This window comes from Pleurodeles waltl, chromosome 3_1 (genome assembly GCF_031143425.1).
Source record: "Pleurodeles waltl isolate 20211129_DDA chromosome 3_1, aPleWal1.hap1.20221129, whole genome shotgun sequence".
In the NCBI taxonomy this organism is placed as follows: Eukaryota; Metazoa; Chordata; class Amphibia; order Caudata; family Salamandridae; genus Pleurodeles; species Pleurodeles waltl.
Genome location: NC_090440.1, coordinates 1,395,285,827 through 1,395,301,945, shown reverse-complemented (window position 1 = coordinate 1,395,301,945; position 16,119 = coordinate 1,395,285,827).

Here is a 16,119-nt window from a genome sequence, read left to right as displayed (position 1 = left end):
CCATCTGCAGAATATACCGAATGACTAGCGGTGGCAGTGTTGCACACAAGCTTTCCTCTGCATTTCTGAGATTTAAAAAAAAAAAAAAAGACGACTGCAAGCATTCTGGATTCTTTTCATCAATTTTTATGGTATGTGGAAGTTGGATTCACTCTTTTAATTTGTCATTAAAAGGTGTTCATGGCATTGGCAAGTCCTCATTATCTTTATTGTAGGGTTCTCTGTATACACATCGTTTTTGTCAAGCTGGTAGTGATATGCATTACGTTATGGTGCTCATAAGAGTTAAAAACTTTGACTGCTTCTGAAGCTGACAAAGCTGGTTCCAATTCTTGTGCTAACAAAATGTCATCAGGGGAACAACTGTTTTTGAGGGCGGAATGGGTCTCCTAATTTAGTGATTGGCTTAATTTCTCAATGAGGGATGCTCTTTTAACCTGTTCCCCTGCACTCTGTATGTGGAGTGTGATATTCAAGATGGGTTGTTGAAGATGTGCTAGATTGTTGTAGATCCGTCCCACTTTGAAAAAGGCCATAATGCTTTGAATGGTTCAGAGTATTTACCCATTACCCCTTCTACATGCCTGGCAGTTATAATTAAAGATAGTAATCTGTTGCATAGTTGCTGATCTGGTCATCCTGTGTGTCATCACTCACGATAGTAGCTCAGTTTGTGCCCGACATCATTAACTAGAGCAAGATGCCATGTGACATGGAGGCAATTGATTGCCTAGCATGAAATAGGATACTCTTTGGTGTTGACCAAGAGATATGCTATGTAGGACACCCAGCTGAACACTAGGATGGCGAGATGAGGAAATCAGAGGATTATTTGAGATTTACAAATTTGTGTGAAGTGAGGTTGATCCTAATATTGTCAGCCTCACCTTTGCATACCTGCCAGGAGTTTATAAAAATCGAAGCTGTTAGCATGTGTTATTCATACTATTCCCACTAACAGTAGCATAACCTTTTTTTCTCTTTCTCATCTAAACACCTGACTTAATTGCTATCAGTTTACCATAACCTGAAAAAAAGTGCAGTGAGAAGGTTGCGCTGTCCTTGGGTGGCAATACGCTCTTTTCTTCTGTCAATATAGAAGTGTTAGAGTTGGGTATAAAAGTGGTAGCAAAGGTGGCATGGAATTGGGAGATATAGAATGGGTTAAAAACACAAGTTGAGATTAGAATTTGAACTGAGCTGTGGATTATCACAATATTTCACACATCCAAGTACGTCCTTGTTAAGGCTCTAAAAAAAACTCAGGACTTTCTTATATTGCACTTGTTTGAAAATACTCGAGTCCTAATAATGGTTTATGCATTAACAGTGGACTTTTCCATCTGCAGAATATACCGAATGACCAGCGGTGGCAGTGTTGCACACAAGCTTTCCTCTGCATTTCTGAGATTTAAAAAAAAAAAAAAAGACGACTGCAAGCATTCTGGATTCTTTTCATCAATTTTTATGGTATGTGGAAGTTGGATTCACTCTTTTAATTTGTCATTAAAAGGTGTTCATGGCATTGGCAAGTCCTCATTATCTTTATTGTAGGGTTCTCTGTATGCACATCGTTTTTGTCAAGCTGGTAGTGATGTGCATTACGTTATGGTGCTCATAAGAGTTAAAAACTTTGACTGCTTCTGAAGTTGACAAAGCTGGTTCCAATTCTTGTGCTAACAAAATGTCATCAGGGGAACAACTGTTTTTGAGGGCGGAATGGGTCTCCTAAGTTAGTGACTGGCTTAATTTCTCAATGAGGGATGCTCTTTTAACCTGTTCCCCTGCACTCTGTATGTGGAGTGTGATATTCAAGATGGGTTGTTGAAGATGTGCTAGATTGTTGTAGATCCGTCCCACTTTGAAAAAGGCCATAATGCTTTGAATGGTTCAGAGTATTTACCCATTACCCCTTCTACATGCCTGGCAGTTATAATTAAAGATAGTAATCTGTTGCATAGTTGCTGATCTGGTCATCCTGTGTGTCATCACTCACGATAGTAGCTCAGTTTGTGCCCGACATCATTAACTAGAGCAAGATGCCATGTGACATGGAGGCAATTGATTGCCTAGCATGAAATAGGATACTCTTTGGTGTTGACCAAGAGATATGCTATGTAGGACACCCAGCTGAACACTAGGATGGCGAGATGAGGAAATCAGAGGATTATTTGAGATTTACAAATTTGTATGAAGTGAGGTTGATCCTAATATTGTCAGCCTCACCTTTGCATACCTGCCAGGAGTTTATAAAAATCGAAGCTGTTAGCATGTGTTATTCATACTATTCCCACTAACAGTAGCATAACCTTTTTTTCTCTCTCTCATCTAAACACCTGACTTAATTGCTATCAGTTTACCATAACCTGAAAAAAAGTGCAGTGAGAAGGTTGCGCTGTCCTTGGGTGGCAATACGCTCTTTTCTTCTGTCAATATAGAAGTGTTAGAGTTGGGTATAAAAGTGGTAGCAAAGGTGGCATGGAATTGGGAGATATAGAATGGGTTAAAAACACAAGTTGAGATTAGAATTTGAACTGAGCTGTGGATTATCACAATATTTCACACATCCAAGTACGTCCTTGTTAAGGCTCTAAAAAAAACTCAGGACTTTCTTATATTGCACTTGTTTGAAAATACTCGAGTCCTAATAATGGTTTATGCATGAACAGTGAACTTTTCCATCTGCAGAATATACCGAATGACCAGCGGTGGCAGTGTTGCACACAAGCTTTCCTCTGCCTTTCTGAGATTTAAAAAAAAAAAAGAAAAAGACGACTGCAAGCATTCTGGATTCTTCATCAATTTTTATGGTATGTGGAAGTTGGATTCACTCTTTTAATTTGTCATTAAAAGGTGTTCATGGCATTGGCAAGTCCTCATTATCTTTATTGTAGGGTTCTCTGTATACACATCGTTTTTGTCAAGCTGGTAGTGATATGTATTACGTTATGGTGCTCATAAGAGTTAAAAACTTTGACTGCTTCTGAAGCTGACAAAGTTGGTTCCAATTCTTGTGCTAACAAAATGTCATCAGGGGAACAACTGTTTTTGAGGGCGGAATGGGTCTCCTAATTTAGTGATTGGCTTAATTTCTCAATGAGGGATGCTCTTTTAACCTGTTCCCCTGCACTCTGTATGTGGAGTGTGATATTCAAGATGGGTTGTTGAAGATGTGCTAGATTGTTGTAGATCCGTCCCACTTTGAAAAAGGCCATAATGCTTTGAATGGTTCAGAGTATTTACCCATTACCCCTTCTACATGCCTGGCAGTTATAATTAAAGATTGTAATCTGTTGCATAGTTGCTGATCTGGTCATCCTGTGTGTCATCACTCACGATAGTAGCTCAGTTTGTGCCCGACATCATTAACTAGAGCAAGATGCCATGTGACATGGAGGCAATTGATTGCCTAGCATGAAATAGGATACTCTTTGGTGTTGACCAAGAGATATGCTATGTAGGACACCCAGCTGAACACTAGGATGGCGAGATGAGGAAATCAGAGGATTATTTGAGATTTACAAATTTGTGTGAAGTGAGGTTGATCCTAATATTGTCAGCCTCACCTTTGCATACCTGCCAGGAGTTTATAAAAATCGAAGCTGTTAGCATGTGTTATTCATACTATTCCCACTAACAGTAGCATAACCTTTTTTTCTCTTTCTCATCTAAACACCTGACTTAATTGCTATCAGTTTACCATAACCTGAAAAAAAGTGCAGTGAGAAGGTTGCGCTGTCCTTGGGTGGCAATACGCTCTTTTCTTCTGTCAATATAGAAGTGTTAGAGTTGGGTATAAAAGTGGTAGCAAAGGTGGCATGGAATTGGGAGATATAGAATGGGTTAAAAACACAAGTTGAGATTAGAATTTGAACTGAGCTGTGGATTATCACAATATTTCACACATCCAAGTACGTCCTTGTTAAGGCTCTAAAAAAAACTCAGGACTTTCTTATATTGCACTTGTTTGAAAATACTCGAGTCCTAATAATGGTTTATGCATGAACAGTGAACTTTTCCATCTGCAGAATATACCGAATGACCAGCGGTGGCAGTGTTGCACACAAGCTTTCCTCTGCCTTTCTGAGATTTAAAAAAAAAAAAGAAAAAGACTGCAAGCATTCTGGATTCTTCATCAATTTTTATGGTATGTGGAAGTTGGATTCACTCTTTTAATTTGTCATTAAAAGGTGTTCATGGCATTGGCAAGTCCTCATTATCTTTATTGTAGGGTTCTCTGTATACACATCGTTTTTGTCAAGCTGGTAGTGATATGTATTACGTTATGGTGCTCATAAGAGTTAAAAACTTTGACTGCTTCTGAAGCTGACAAAGTTGGTTCCAATTCTTGTGCTAACAAAATGTCATCAGGGGAACAACTGTTTTTGAGGGCGGAATGGGTCTCCTAATTTAGTGATTGGCTTAATTTCTCAATGAGGGATGCTCTTTTAACCTGTTCCCCTGCACTCTGTATGTGGAGTGTGATATTCAAGATGGGTTGTTGAAGATGTGCTAGATTGTTGTAGATCCGTCCCACTTTGAAAAAGGCCATAATGCTTTGAATGGTTCAGAGTATTTACCCATTACCCCTTCTACATGCCTGGCAGTTATAATTAAAGATAGTAATCTGTTGCATAGTTGCTGATCTGGTCATCCTGTGTGTCATCACTCACGATAGTAGCTCAGTTTGTGCCCGACATCATTAACTAGAGCAAGATGCCATGTGACATGGAGGCAATTGATTGCCTAGCATGAAATAGGATACTCTTTGGTGTTGACCAAGAGATATGCTATGTAGGACACCCAGCTGAACACTAGGATGGCGAGATGAGGAAATCAGAGGATTATTTGAGATTTACAAATTTGTATGAAGTGAGGTTGATCCTAATATTGTCAGCCTCACCTTTGCATACCTGCCAGGAGTTTATAAAAATCGAAGCTGTTAGCATGTGTTATTCATACTATTCCCACTAACAGTAGCATAACCTTTTTTTCTCTTTCTCATCTAAACACCTGACTTAATTGCTATCAGTTTACCATAACCTGAAAAAAAGTGCAGTGAGAAGGTTGCGCTGTCCTTGGGTGGCAATACGCTCTTTTCTTCTGTCAATATAGAAGTGTTAGAGTTGGGTATAAAAGTGGTAGCAAAGGTGGCATGGAATTGGGAGATATAGAATGGGTTAAAAACACAAGTTGAGATTAGAATTTGAACTGAGCTGTGGATTATCACAATATTTCACACATCCAAGTACGTCCTTGTTAAGGCTCTAAAAAAAACTCAGGACTTTCTTATATTGCACTTGTTTGAAAATACTCGAGTCCTAATAATGGTTTATGCATTAACAGTGGACTTTTCCATCTGCAGAATATACCGAATGACCAGCGGTGGCAGTGTTGCACACAAGCTTTCCTCTGCATTTCTGAGATTTAAAAAAAAAAAAAAAGACGACTGCAAGCATTCTGGATTCTTTTCATCAATTTTTATGGTATGTGGAAGTTGGATTCACTCTTTTAATTTGTCATTAAAAGGTGTTCATGGCATTGGCAAGTCCTCATTATCTTTATTGTAGGGTTCTCTGTATGCACATCGTTTTTGTCAAGCTGGTAGTGATGTGCATTACGTTATGGTGCTCATAAGAGTTAAAAACTTTGACTGCTTCTGAAGTTGACAAAGCTGGTTCCAATTCTTGTGCTAACAAAATGTCATCAGGGGAACAACTGTTTTTGAGGGCGGAATGGGTCTCCTAAGTTAGTGACTGGCTTAATTTCTCAATGAGGGATGCTCTTTTAACCTGTTCCCCTGCACTCTGTATGTGGAGTGTGATATTCAAGATGGGTTGTTGAAGATGTGCTAGATTGTTGTAGATCCGTCCCACTTTGAAAAAGGCCATAATGCTTTGAATGGTTCAGAGTATTTACCCATTACCCCTTCTACATGCCTGGCAGTTATAATTAAAGATAGTAATCTGTTGCATAGTTGCTGATCTGGTCATCCTGTGTGTCATCACTCACGATAGTAGCTCAGTTTGTGCCCGACATCATTAACTAGAGCAAGATGCCATGTGACATGGAGGCAATTGATTGCCTAGCATGAAATAGGATACTCTTTGGTGTTGACCAAGAGATATGCTATGTAGGACACCCAGCTGAACACTAGGATGGCGAGATGAGGAAATCAGAGGATTATTTGAGATTTACAAATTTGTATGAAGTGAGGTTGATCCTAATATTGTCAGCCTCACCTTTGCATACCTGCCAGGAGTTTATAAAAATCGAAGCTGTTAGCATGTGTTATTCATACTATTCCCACTAACAGTAGCATAACCTTTTTTTCTCTCTCTCATCTAAACACCTGACTTAATTGCTATCAGTTTACCATAACCTGAAAAAAAGTGCAGTGAGAAGGTTGCGCTGTCCTTGGGTGGCAATACGCTCTTTTCTTCTGTCAATATAGAAGTGTTAGAGTTGGGTATAAAAGTGGTAGCAAAGGTGGCATGGAATTGGGAGATATAGAATGGGTTAAAAACACAAGTTGAGATTAGAATTTGAACTGAGCTGTGGATTATCACAATATTTCACACATCCAAGTACGTCCTTGTTAAGGCTCTAAAAAAAACTCAGGACTTTCTTATATTGCACTTGTTTGAAAATACTCGAGTCCTAATAATGGTTTATGCATGAACAGTGAACTTTTCCATCTGCAGAATATACCGAATGACCAGCGGTGGCAGTGTTGCACACAAGCTTTCCTCTGCCTTTCTGAGATTTAAAAAAAAAAAAGAAAAAGACGACTGCAAGCATTCTGGATTCTTCATCAATTTTTATGGTATGTGGAAGTTGGATTCACTCTTTTAATTTGTCATTAAAAGGTGTTCATGGCATTGGCAAGTCCTCATTATCTTTATTGTAGGGTTCTCTGTATACACATCGTTTTTGTCAAGCTGGTAGTGATATGTATTACGTTATGGTGCTCATAAGAGTTAAAAACTTTGACTGCTTCTGAAGCTGACAAAGTTGGTTCCAATTCTTGTGCTAACAAAATGTCATCAGGGGAACAACTGTTTTTGAGGGCGGAATGGGTCTCCTAATTTAGTGATTGGCTTAATTTCTCAATGAGGGATGCTCTTTTAACCTGTTCCCCTGCACTCTGTATGTGGAGTGTGATATTCAAGATGGGTTGTTGAAGATGTGCTAGATTGTTGTAGATCCGTCCCACTTTGAAAAAGGCCATAATGCTTTGAATGGTTCAGAGTATTTACCCATTACCCCTTCTACATGCCTGGCAGTTATAATTAAAGATTGTAATCTGTTGCATAGTTGCTGATCTGGTCATCCTGTGTGTCATCACTCACGATAGTAGCTCAGTTTGTGCCCGACATCATTAACTAGAGCAAGATGCCATGTGACATGGAGGCAATTGATTGCCTAGCATGAAATAGGATACTCTTTGGTGTTGACCAAGAGATATGCTATGTAGGACACCCAGCTGAACACTAGGATGGCGAGATGAGGAAATCAGAGGATTATTTGAGATTTACAAATTTGTGTGAAGTGAGGTTGATCCTAATATTGTCAGCCTCACCTTTGCATACCTGCCAGGAGTTTATAAAAATCGAAGCTGTTAGCATGTGTTATTCATACTATTCCCACTAACAGTAGCATAACCTTTTTTTCTCTTTCTCATCTAAACACCTGACTTAATTGCTATCAGTTTACCATAACCTGAAAAAAAGTGCAGTGAGAAGGTTGCGCTGTCCTTGGGTGGCAATACGCTCTTTTCTTCTGTCAATATAGAAGTGTTAGAGTTGGGTATAAAAGTGGTAGCAAAGGTGGCATGGAATTGGGAGATATAGAATGGGTTAAAAACACAAGTTGAGATTAGAATTTGAACTGAGCTGTGGATTATCACAATATTTCACACATCCAAGTACGTCCTTGTTAAGGCTCTAAAAAAAACTCAGGACTTTCTTATATTGCACTTGTTTGAAAATACTCGAGTCCTAATAATGGTTTATGCATGAACAGTGAACTTTTCCATCTGCAGAATATACCGAATGACCAGCGGTGGCAGTGTTGCACACAAGCTTTCCTCTGCCTTTCTGAGATTTAAAAAAAAAAAAGAAAAAGACGACTGCAAGCATTCTGGATTCTTCATCAATTTTTATGGTATGTGGAAGTTGGATTCACTCTTTTAATTTGTCATTAAAAGGTGTTCATGGCATTGGCAAGTCCTCATTATCTTTATTGTAGGGTTCTCTGTATACACATCGTTTTTGTCAAGCTGGTAGTGATATGTATTACGTTATGGTGCTCATAAGAGTTAAAAACTTTGACTGCTTCTGAAGCTGACAAAGTTGGTTCCAATTCTTGTGCTAACAAAATGTCATCAGGGGAACAACTGTTTTTGAGGGCGGAATGGGTCTCCTAATTTAGTGATTGGCTTAATTTCTCAATGAGGGATGCTCTTTTAACCTGTTCCCCTGCACTCTGTATGTGGAGTGTGATATTCAAGATGGGTTGTTGAAGATGTGCTAGATTGTTGTAGATCCGTCCCACTTTGAAAAAGGCCATAATGCTTTGAATGGTTCAGAGTATTTACCCATTACCCCTTCTACATGCCTGGCAGTTATAATTAAAGATAGTAATCTGTTGCATAGTTGCTGATCTGGTCATCCTGTGTGTCATCACTCACGATAGTAGCTCAGTTTGTGCCCGACATCATTAACTAGAGCAAGATGCCATGTGACATGGAGGCAATTGATTGCCTAGCATGAAATAGGATACTCTTTGGTGTTGACCAAGAGATATGCTATGTAGGACACCCAGCTGAACACTAGGATGGCAAGATGAGGAAATCAGAGGATTATTTGAGATTTACAAATTTGTATGAAGTGAGGTTGATCCTAATATTGTCAGCCTCACCTTTGCATACCTGCCAGGAGTTTATAAAAATCGAAGCTGTTAGCATGTGTTATTCATACTATTCCCACTAACAGTAGCATAACCTTTTTTTCTCTCTCTCATCTAAACACCTGACTTAATTGCTATCAGTTTACCATAACCTGAAAAAAAGTGCAGTGAGAAGGTTGCGCTGTCCTTGGGTGGCAATACGATCTTTTCTTCTGTCAATATAGAAGTGTTAGAGTTGTGTATAAAAGTGGTAGCAAAGGTGGCATGGAATTGGGAGATATATAATGGGTTAAAAACACAAGTTGAGATTAGAATTTGAACTGAGCTGTGGATTATCACAATATTTCACACATCCAAGTACGTCCTTGTTAAGGCTCTAAAAAAAACTCAGGACTTTCTTATATTGCACTTGTTTGAAAATACTCGAGTCCTAATAATGGTTTATGCATTAACAGTGGACTTTTCCATCTGCAGAATATACCGAATGACCAGCGGTGGCAGTGTTGCATACAAGCTTTCCTCTGCATTTCTGAGATTTAAAAAAAAAAAGAAAAAGACGACTGCAAGCATTCTGGATTCTTTTCATCAATTTTTATGGTATGTGGAAGTTGGATTCACTCTTTTAATTTGTCATTAAAAGGTGTTCATGGCATTGGCAAGTCCTCATTATCTTTATTGTAGGGTTCTCTGTATACACATCGTTTTTGTCAAGCTGGTAGTGATATGCATTACGTTATGGTGCTCATAAGAGTTAAAAACTTTGACTGCTTCTGAAGCTGACAAAGCTGGTTCCAATTCTTGTGCTAACAAAATGTCATCAGGGGAACAACTGTTTTTGAGGGCGGAATGGGTCTCCTAATTTAGTGATTGGCTTAATTTCTCAATGAGGGATGCTCTTTTAACCTGTTCCCCTGCACTCTGTATGTGGAGTGTGATATTCAAGATGGGTTGTTGAAGATGTGCTAGATTGTTGTAGATCCGTCCCACTTTGAAAAAGGCCATAATGCTTTGAATGGTTCAGAGTATTTACCCATTACCCCTTCTACATGCCTGGCAGTTATAATTAAAGATAGTAATCTGTTGCATAGTTGCTGATCTGGTCATCCTGTGTGTCATCACTCACGATAGTAGCTCAGTTTGTGCCCGACATCATTAACTAGAGCAAGATGCCATGTGACATGGAGGCAATTGATTGCCTAGCATGAAATAGGATACTCTTTGGTGTTGACCAAGAGATATGCTATGTAGGACACCCAGCTGAACACTAGGATGGCGAGATGAGGAAATCAGAGGATTATTTGAGATTTACAAATTTGTGTGAAGTGAGGTTGATCCTAATATTGTCAGCCTCACCTTTGCATACCTGCCAGGAGTTTATAAAAATCGAAGCTGTTAGCATGTGTTATTCATACTATTCCCACTAACAGTAGCATAACCTTTTTTTCTCTTTCTCATCTAAACACCTGACTTAATTGCTATCAGTTTACCATAACCTGAAAAAAAGTGCAGTGAGAAGGTTGCGCTGTCCTTGGGTGGCAATACGCTCTTTTCTTCTGTCAATATAGAAGTGTTAGAGTTGGGTATAAAAGTGGTAGCAAAGGTGGCATGGAATTGGGAGATATAGAATGGGTTAAAAACACAAGTTGAGATTAGAATTTGAACTGAGCTGTGGATTATCACAATATTTCACACATCCAAGTACGTCCTTGTTAAGGCTCTAAAAAAAACTCAGGACTTTCTTATATTGCACTTGTTTGAAAATACTCGAGTCCTAATAATGGTTTATGCATTAACAGTGGACTTTTCCATCTGCAGAATATACCGAATGACCAGCGGTGGCAGTGTTGCACACAAGCTTTCCTCTGCATTTCTGAGATTTAAAAAAAAAAAAAAAAAACACTGCAAGCATTCTGGATTCTTTTCATCAATTTTTATGGTATGTGGAAGTTGGATTCACTCTTTTAATTTGTCATTAAAAGGTGTTCATGGCATTGGCAAGTCCTCATTATCTTTATTGTAGGGTTCTCTGTATGCACATCGTTTTTGTCAAGCTGGTAGTGATGTGCATTACGTTATGGTGCTCATAAGAGTTAAAAACTTTGACTGCTTCTGAAGTTGACAAAGCTGGTTCCAATTCTTGTGCTAACAAAATGTCATCAGGGGAACAACTGTTTTTGAGGGCGGAATGGGTCTCCTAAGTTAGTGACTGGCTTAATTTCTCAATGAGGGATGCTCTTTTAACCTGTTCCCCTGCACTCTGTATGTGGAGTGTGATATTCAAGATGGGTTGTTGAAGATGTGCTAGATTGTTGTAGATCCGTCCCACTTTGAAAAAGGCCATAATGCTTTGAATGGTTCAGAGTATTTACCCATTACCCCTTCTACATGCCTGGCAGTTATAATTAAAGATAGTAATCTGTTGCATAGTTGCTGATCTGGTCATCCTGTGTGTCATCACTCACGATAGTAGCTCAGTTTGTGCCCGACATCATTAACTAGAGCAAGATGCCATGTGACATGGAGGCAATTGATTGCCTAGCATGAAATAGGATACTCTTTGGTGTTGACCAAGAGATATGCTATGTAGGACACCCAGCTGAACACTAGGATGGCGAGATGAGGAAATCAGAGGATTATTTGAGATTTACAAATTTGTGTGAAGTGAGGTTGATCCTAATATTGTCAGCCTCACCTTTGCATACCTGCCAGGAGTTTATAAAAATCGAAGCTGTTAGCATGTGTTATTCATACTATTCCCACTAACAGTAGCATAACCTTTTTTTCTCTTTCTCATCTAAACACCTGACTTAATTGCTATCAGTTTACCATAACCTGAAAAAAAGTGCAGTGAGAAGGTTGCGCTGTCCTTGGGTGGCAATACGCTCTTTTCTTCTGTCAATATAGAAGTGTTAGAGTTGGGTATAAAAGTGGTAGCAAAGGTGGCATGGAATTGGGAGATATAGAATGGGTTAAAAACACAAGTTGAGATTAGAATTTGAACTGAGCTGTGGATTATCACAATATTTCACACATCCAAGTACGTCCTTGTTAAGGCTCTAAAAAAAACTCAGGACTTTCTTATATTGCACTTGTTTGAAAATACTCGAGTCCTAATAATGGTTTATGCATGAACAGTGAACTTTTCCATCTGCAGAATATACCGAATGACCAGCGGTGGCAGTGTTGCACACAAGCTTTCCTCTGCCTTTCTGAGATTTAAAAAAAAAAAAGAAAAAGACGACTGCAAGCATTCTGGATTCTTCATCAATTTTTATGGTATGTGGAAGTTGGATTCACTCTTTTAATTTGTCATTAAAAGGTGTTCATGGCATTGGCAAGTCCTCATTATCTTTATTGTAGGGTTCTCTGTATACACATCGTTTTTGTCAAGCTGGTAGTGATATGTATTACGTTATGGTGCTCATAAGAGTTAAAAACTTTGACTGCTTCTGAAGCTGACAAAGCTGGTTCCAATTCTTGTGCTAACAAAATGTCATCAGGGGAACAACTGTTTTTGAGGGCGGAATGGGTCTCCTAATTTAGTGATTGGCTTAATTTCTCAATGAGGGATGCTCTTTTAACCTGTTCCCCTGCACTCTGTATGTGGAGTGTGATATTCAAGATGGGTTGTTGAAGATGTGCTAGATTGTTGTAGATCCGTCCCACTTTGAAAAAGGCCATAATGCTTTGAATGGTTCAGAGTATTTACCCATTACCCCTTCTACATGCCTGGCAGTTATAATTAAAGATAGTAATCTGTTGCATAGTTGCTGATCTGGTCATCCTGTGTGTCATCACTCACGATAGTAGCTCAGTTTGTGCCCGACATCATTAACTAGAGCAAGATGCCATGTGACATGGAGGCAATTGATTGCCTAGCATGAAATAGGATACTCTTTGGTGTTGACCAAGAGATATGCTATGTAGGACACCCAGCTGAACACTAGGATGGCGAGATGAGGAAATCATACAAATTTGTAAATCTCAAATAATCCTCTGAAGTGAGGTTGATCCTAATATTGTCAGCCTCACCTTTGCATACCTGCCAGGAGTTTATAAAAATCGAAGCTGTTAGCATGTGTTATTCATACTATTCCCACTAACATTAGCATAACCTTTTTGTCTCTCTCTCATCTAAACACCTGACTTAATTGCTATCAGTTTACCATAACCTGAAAAAAAGTGCAGTGAGAAGGTTGCGCTGTCCTTGGGTGGCAATACGATCTTTTCTTCTGTCAATATAGAAGTGTTAGAGTTGTGTATAAAAGTGGTAGCAAAGGTGGCATGGAATTGGGAGATATAGAATGGGTTAAAAACACAAGTTGAGATTAGAATTTGAACTGAGCTGTGGATTATCACAATATTTCACACATCCAAGTACGTCCTTGTTAAGGCTCTAAAAAAAACTCAGGACTTTCTTATATTGCACTTGTTTGAAAATACTCGAGTCCTAATAATGGTTTATGCATTAACAGTGGACTTTTCCATCTGCAGAATATACCGAATGACTAGCGGTGGCAGTGTTGCACACAAGCTTTCCTCTGCATTTCTGAGATTTAAAAAAAAAAAAAAAGACGACTGCAAGCATTCTGGATTCTTTTCATCAATTTTTATGGTATGTGGAAGTTGGATTCACTCTTTTAATTTGTCATTAAAAGGTGTTCATGGCATTGGCAAGTCCTCATTATCTTTATTGTAGGGTTCTCTGTATGCACATCGTTTTTGTCAAGCTGGTAGTGATATGTATTACGTTATGGTGCTCATAAGAGTTAAAAACTTTGACTGCTTCTGAAGCTGACAAAGTTGGTTCCAATTCTTGTGCTAACAAAATGTCATCAGGGGAACAACTGTTTTTGAGGGCGGAATGGGTCTCCTAATTTAGTGATTGGCTTAATTTCTCAATGAGGGATGCTCTTTTAACCTGTTCCCCTGCACTCTGTATGTGGAGTGTGATATTCAAGATGGGTTGTTGAAGATGTGCTAGATTGTTGTAGATCCGTCCCACTTTGAAAAAGGCCATAATGCTTTGAATGGTTCAGAGTATTTACCCATTACCCCTTCTACATGCCTGGCAGTTATAATTAAAGATTGTAATCTGTTGCATAGTTGCTGATCTGGTCATCCTGTGTGTCATCACTCACGATAGTAGCTCAGTTTGTGCCCGACATCATTAACTAGAGCAAGATGCCATGTGACATGGAGGCAATTGATTGCCTAGCATGAAATAGGATACTCTTTGGTGTTGACCAAGAGATATGCTATGTAGGACACCCAGCTGAACACTAGGATGGCGAGATGAGGAAATCAGAGGATTATTTGAGATTTACAAATTTGTGTGAAGTGAGGTTGATCCTAATATTGTCAGCCTCACCTTTGCATACCTGCCAGGAGTTTATAAAAATCGAAGCTGTTAGCATGTGTTATTCATACTATTCCCACTAACAGTAGCATAACCTTTTTTTCTCTTTCTCATCTAAACACCTGACTTAATTGCTATCAGTTTACCATAACCTGAAAAAAAGTGCAGTGAGAAGGTTGCGCTGTCCTTGGGTGGCAATACGATCTTTTCTTCTGTCAATATAGAAGTGTTAGAGTTGGGTATAAAAGTGGTAGCAAAGGTGGCATGGAATTGGGAGATATAGAATGGGTTAAAAACACAAGTTGAGATTAGAATTTGAACTGAGCTGTGGATTATCACAATATTTCACACATCCAAGTACGTCCTTGTTAAGGCTCTAAAAAAAACTCAGGACTTTCTTATATTGCACTTGTTTGAAAATACTCGAGTCCTAATAATGGTTTATGCATGAACAGTGAACTTTTCCATCTGCAGAATATACCGAATGACCAGCGGTGGCAGTGTTGCACACAAGCTTTCCTCTGCCTTTCTGAGATTTAAAAAAAAAAAAGAAAAAGACGACTGCAAGCATTCTGGATTCTTCATCAATTTTTATGGTATGTGGAAGTTGGATTCACTCTTTTAATTTGTCATTAAAAGGTGTTCATGGCATTGGCAAGTCCTCATTATCTTTATTGTAGGGTTCTCTGTATACACATCGTTTTTGTCAAGCTGGTAGTGATATGTATTACGTTATGGTGCTCATAAGAGTTAAAAACTTTGACTGCTTCTGAAGCTGACAAAGTTGGTTCCAATTCTTGTGCTAACAAAATGTCATCAGGGGAACAACTGTTTTTGAGGGCGGAATGGGTCTCCTAATTTAGTGATTGGCTTAATTTCTCAATGAGGGATGCTCTTTTAACCTGTTCCCCTGCACTCTGTATGTGGAGTGTGATATTCAAGATGGGTTGTTGAAGATGTGCTAGATTGTTGTAGATCCGTCCCACTTTGAAAAAGGCCATAATGCTTTGAATGGTTCAGAGTATTTACCCATTACCCCTTCTACATGCCTGGCAGTTATAATTAAAGATAGTAATCTGTTGCATAGTTGCTGATCTGGTCATCCTGTGTGTCATCACTCACGATAGTAGCTCAGTTTGTGCCCGACATCATTAACTAGAGCAAGATGCCATGTGACATGGAGGCAATTGATTGCCTAGCATGAAATAGGATACTCTTTGGTGTTGACCAAGAGATATGCTATGTAGGACACCCAGCTGAACACTAGGATGGCGAGATGAGGAAATCATACAAATTTGTAAATCTCAAATAATCCTCTGAAGTGAGGTTGATCCTAATATTGTCAGCCTCACCTTTGCATACCTGCCAGGAGTTTATAAAAATCGAAGCTGTTAGCATGTGTTATTCATACTATTCCCACTAACAGTAGCATAACCTTTTTGTCTCTCTCTCATCTAAACACCTGACTTAATTGCTATCAGTTTACCATAACCTGAAAAAAAGTGCAGTGAGAAGGTTGCGCTGTCCTTGGGTGGCAATACGATCTTTTCTTCTGTCAATATAGAAGTGTTAGAGTTGTGTATAAAAGTGGTAGCAAAGGTGGCATGGAATTGGGAGATATAGAATGGGTTAAAAACACAAGTTGAGATTAGAATTTGAACTGAGCTGTGGATTATCACAATATTTCACACATCCAAGTACGTCCTTGTTAAGGCTCTAAAAAAAACTCAGGACTTTCTTATATTGCACTTGTTTGAAAATACTCGAGTCCTAATAATGGTTTATGCATTAACAGTGGACTTTTCCATCTGCAGAATATACCGAATGACTAGCGGTGGCAGTGTTGCACA